This window comes from Myotis lucifugus, unplaced genomic scaffold (assembly GCF_000147115.1).
Source record: "Myotis lucifugus unplaced genomic scaffold, Myoluc2.0 scaffold_27, whole genome shotgun sequence".
NCBI lineage: Eukaryota > Metazoa > Chordata > Mammalia > Chiroptera > Vespertilionidae > Myotis > Myotis lucifugus.
The window spans coordinates 3,771,412-3,777,009 of NW_005871075.1; the positions used below are offsets into that span (position 1 = coordinate 3,771,412).

Here is a 5,598-nt window from a genome sequence, read left to right on the forward strand (position 1 = left end):
AGATCCTAGGCATCATGACTTGGTGCCTACCTCCCTATTGACCCCCACACTGGTCTTCAGCTGTTGAAATATCCCAGGGCTTCAGTTAGTTATCTGCTTACCCAATCGTTTTCTCACTCCTCCGTCCCTGCCCACCCTTCTCATCTGGGAAACTCTGCTCATTCTCCTCCAGGAAGCCTTCTCGGATCTCACCACCTCTGTGCACCTGGGTTTTCCCATGCCTACCTTTATCTTTTTTTTAAAAAAAATATATATTTTATTGATTTCTTACAGAGAGGAAGGGAGAGAGATAGTTAGAAACATCGATGAGAGAGAAACATCGATCAGCTGCCTCCTGCACATCTCCTACTGGGGATGTGCCTGCAACCAAGGTACATGCCCTTGACTGGAATCGAACCTGGGACCCTTCAGTCCGCAGGCCGACGCTCTATCCACTGAGCCAAACCGGTTTCGGCCCTACCTTTATCTTTGCACTTTGTGCATTGCCTATAAATTACCACCCCCTCCACCCTACCCCTCAGACTGAGCAACAGGAAGGCAAACATAGTTTCTTATTTGATTTGGTAACGTCAGCATCTAGAGCAGGGTCTGGCACAGAGGTCCTCAGTACAACTTTACTGACGTGGACACTGAAGATTCATTTTAGTCACCACTGTGTCCTTCCACATCTCCCCGCTCAAGCTCTGCCACTTACAAATGCAGCACCTGGTTGTTAACGTTGCCTCATCCCTTTGGGACAGGGACCATGTTTTACATACACTTCGCACCCTCCACAGCCGGTGGCCCAGCGCCTTGTACATAGTAGGTACCAACAAGTATCACTAAAAGATCTAGAAATTATTTTGTAAAATCATGCGTTTCTTTTTCAGGTGAGGTTTATTTTTAATCACACCTTCCTTTGATTTTAAAATTAAAATACAGTGGGGCCTTGACTTATGAGTTTAATTCGTTCTGAGACCGAGCTCGTTAAGGAGATCGTTAACTCAAATTACTCTATCAACTCAATGCAAAAAATCTGCCGAGAGACAGCTGGCATCTCAAAAAACTCCTTAGTCGGGACACTCGTAAGTCAAGGCCCCACTGTATACACCTGGCTGCTGTGGTGGAGCATTGAACCATGCACCTAAAGGGTGCAGGTTTGATTCCCCCTTAGGACACATACCCAGGTAGTGGGTTTGATCCCCAGTCTGGGTGCATACCAGAGGCAACCAATAGATGTTTCTCTCTCACATTGATGTTTCTCTCTCCCTCTCCCTTCCTATCTCTCTAAAAACATCAATTAAAATGTTGAAAAAACAAAACAATTAAAATAGGCTCATTGTAAAAACATGGAAAAATGCAAAAATCTTAAGAAAATGATAAAAATCACTCATAATTCCTCAACCTACATTAATGCTAGAATGGATTTCCCCCCTGTCTCTTTTATGCACAAGCTCTTGGGGAAGGGCCCAGCAAGGTACGGCCCCGGATGGCCGAGCTCAGGCCGGCATCGCTAGGACAAGTGCCGGTGAGTGGGAGCCGCCTAAGGACAGGAAGGGGCAGAGCCAGCACTAGAAGTCTGAGAAGCTTGTTTTGGGTGCAAATGAATGGCTCCTATTTATTGAATGCTTGATGGGGACCATGTTCAGATTAGAGCAGCTTCTAAATCGCCCACCTCCGCCCTCATCTTTCCCCCACCCAGTTCTGAGCCTTTCGAAATAATAGAGGGAAGATCAGATAAAAGAACCAGCACTGGAGAGCTGGCCTTAGGTTTAATGGCAACAGTGGCTGTCCTTCCGCCCACCTAACACCTGGTCCTGGCAGCGGTGGGAAAGCGCTGGCCTCCCCCTGTCCTGTGTGTCCCCCCAAAAGTAAGGCTTGGAGGAACAAGGCAGAATGCACGCTTCCAGTGGCAAATGGATCCCAGAGGAAAAGTCAATAGGGTACATGTGCCCAATTCCTACTCCCAAATTTGCCGGGCAATTCACTCCTCCTGCTCCCAGCGGGGAGGAGGCCTGAGTGAGGGGCCATGAGGAAGCCAGGAGTGTTACAGGCATTGATGCCCCTCCATGTGGCAACATAAAGGCGAAAGGAAGTTCCACGTAAGAGGCGCTGTGCTAATGATAGTGATTATGTTATCTCTCTCCTGAACACAACTGTAAGGAGGATATAAACATCTCCATTTTTTTTTTTTCAGTTATACACGAACATGTTCAAGGTCAGCATTTGTACAGGAGGACTAAGGACAGGGAGGGCTGCAGATCCCCACGGAGGGAGCCTCGCACGGCCTTCCGGTGGTCCTCGGGAGGGGCCACCTCGTGGTCGCTGGCGCTGAACAACGTCGCCGAGTTCTTTGCCAGGTACTTGAGGAAATCGTGCAGGTGATTCAGTAACAACGCCAGGCTCTTCTCGTCCAGCGGCGGGCAGGCCAGCATCGCTCCAATGCGCACGAACAGCCTCAGTAGACGCGGCGCTCCGTGCACCTGGGACAGGGCGCGTCGGGGCGGTCTGCGAGGATCTCGGCGGACTGCGGCCGCTCGAACTTGTAGAGCAGCTGGGTGCCCAGCGTGACAGCGAAGTCCTCCTTGATCCCGGCCGCGTACTCCTTATTATCCGTGTTCCCGCGAGGTTTCTTGTAATTCGCGTAATCCTCCAGGATGGAATCCACGTTCTTCTTGGCGGGAAGATAGAAGAGCTGTTTCTGGCGGGTAATTAAGTCCCAGTCATCAACCAGCCATGGTTTCAGCTCTTCGGGAATCTTTACGAGAAGGGTTAAGTAAGGGCACGATGTCATACAGCCAGCAGCTGGGGGAGCTGGGATTTGAACCAGGTTCTTCTGAATGTTGGTCCCACGTTTTCCAACCTGGTTCACTGCTCTTCCTCTTTCCTTAGGAACCCCATCCATCCCAGCAGCCCTCGCCTGTCCGTCAACCCTGCTAACAGGGCATGCAGTTCATCGGGATGTAGGGACCATACACACAGTAAAAATAATATAAAAAACTTAGTTAAAAATTTAGAATAGGGAGATGCCCTGGTTACTGTGATCAAGCAGGTGAAGGCCCTCGTTAAGCTGGGCTTTGCAAAATAAATGGGATTCCTGTGGACAGCCTGCTTTTTCTTCTCATTATTCTGGTTTGTTGGGTCATAAGAATCAGCCCAGAGACCCATTTTTCTTTTCCCACGTGTGTTGATTTCTGGGTATTGGTTTAGTGTTGGTTCCATGATCAATTGTCTGGGGCAGGTTTCTTACACTTTGAGTCTAGCTGTCTCCATCTGTCAAATGTGACTGTGGTAAATTCTAAATGACACGGAGTCTACGGAAGTGCTTGGGTCACAGCCTCGCTCAACTTGTCTCCCTGTCTCTCCCGATCTCGAGTCGTTTTCCATCGCTGCTGCTAGGAAACCCGCTGCCCATGCACGTGCAGAGATCTCCCTGACTTCGACGCGGCCTGATTGCGAGGCTGGCAGCTGCTGGCCTCCTGCCCAGAACCCTAATTTACAGCCTCACCTCCCGTCCTGGCACAAACATTATCTCGCTTCTTACAAGGGTGGAGACAAGATGTTGTCTTGATGTGATTCTCCCATGGATGCCTGCTGCTCTGCACAATGAAGCATGAACCTGTTTCTGTTCGGAAAAGGAGAGCCGGTGACAGTGTAGAGCGGAGTCCCAGGAGGAGCATGGGCCTGGGTCCCCGGATTCCCCACAGAGGCCCACCTGGGCCCACCAGTCCCTGGGTCGGAGGATGAAGCAGTCTGGCCAAGGGTGCCTGCCATCAGAGCTAGTTGTGTGCGTGTGCATGGGTGTGTGAGTGCGTGCGTGTGTGTGTGTGTGTGTGGTTTTGTTCTTGTTAGGCGGTTTTGTGGTGATTGTAGGAGATCCTGGACTGGCCTGGATCTACCCAGGTTTCTAAATGGGTTCCTCAATTTCCAAAGGTGACCTCTGGAGTTAGTTCCACCTTCTAAGGGTCTGCCACTTATATACAGGAATAGCTCCTCTCCCTTCTTTTCTTCCAGGCCATACACTAAGCCCCCCAGGCCAACCTCACTTTGACGGCAGAGACTATGTTTCATTTTTATACCTTATCACCTATCCCCTCCCCTCCACACACACGTCCACTCTGCAACTAGCATTTTGACTAACACATGAAAGATAGTCATCTAATAGGTAATGAATGAATGGAACCAGGGTAAGCTGATATCTTTCTGAACTCAAGGAGCCCAGTGACTGTAGAAAATAAAATGGGAGTTGGGAGATCTTATATCCTAGTCCCAGCTCAGCCAACAGATGATGATGATGATGATATAAGAGCTAATATTTATTCATCACCTTCTATATTCCAGGTACATGTAAAGCTCTTTCCAGCCACTTGTTGCCTTGTTCGATCTTTACAACAACTCTTTAAATAATGATTCTTATCCCCATTTAACAGATGAAGAATCTGAGGATTAGAGAAGTTAGTTAACTTGCCCAAGCTCCCTGAATCTAGCATATTTGACCCAGCTTTGGCTATCCTGCCACCCAAGCTTTTTCCAGTACGCTACCACTCCTGATCTCCTTGCCCTGGGTGACTATGGCCAAGTCTCTGCCCCTCTCTGGGCTTCACTGTCCTCATCTGTGAAATGGGGGCAGGGGACAAATGGTGCGACTACTGCATGTCCTATTAGAACTCTTTCCACAAGATTAGCAGCAATACCACAGCGTAATCCCTCCTGTGCTTGCAGCCTTTCACAGCCCATAAAGCCCTTCTCATCCTGCTCATTAAGCAGATTGCCTTGGAAACAAGATTTGCCTACATGGTTAGACCAGCTCCCCAGAGTCATGCTCCAGGGAAATCTCAGCAGCAGGGGCGGTTCCTAGAACAGGCCTGTGTGTGTTTACCCTGAGGACCTAGGAGGCACTGCCTGTCCTTCCAACTCGGGCTCCCTTCTCGGGGGCCTGGCAGGGCTTCCAGTTTAGAGTGGTCAGACCAGCAAAGCCACGTCCTTGCACAATGCAGGCAAGGCAGGGCCGGGGACTGGGCATGTAGGCCTCTAGGAAACATCTAGTTCTGGGCTGAAATGATGTAAGCAGTTCTGAGAGGCTGGACTCACCCACCCCTGTGGGCTCCAGGAGGGGATCTGTCATTCATTCTCTGTAGTTCACTCACTCATTCATTCATTCAATGAGCACGTGTTGAGCATCATGGTGAGACCTCCTTGTTATGGTGCCTCCTTCTCTTAAAGAGCCCATCCCTGGAGAAAGTGGAGACAGTGCAGCTCTCTTTGCTGTGGGGCCCTAGAACATTGCATACCCTCTCTGAACCTGTTTCCTCACCAACTAAATGGGGTATATAATACCCCATGCTTTGCCCTCATCTTCTGCAACTCACACATTCTATAAACTATTCCCTGTTTCTCAAATACACAAAACACTTATACTCTCATCTCTTTGCATCACAACTCTTACATCCCCCCCCCCCCCCCACACACACACCTTTTCTCTGCCTGGGATGTCCTTTTCCCAAGAACACCTTAAAAACACCTACTCAACCCTAGCACCTAGCCTAGTCTCAGGCATAGTAGAAGATGAATAAATATTTGCTCAATGAATAAATCCCACAAGATCAAGTTTCTCCCCCT

The 5,598-nt window shown here is 49.3% G+C and overlaps 1 pseudogene; it reads right to left on the reverse strand.

The window, feature by feature from the left end:
• Positions 1–2,198: 2,198 nt before the first annotated feature.
• LOC102419679 lies at positions 2,199–2,899 on the reverse strand (annotated as a pseudogene).
• Positions 2,900–5,598: the final 2,699 nt, after the last annotated feature.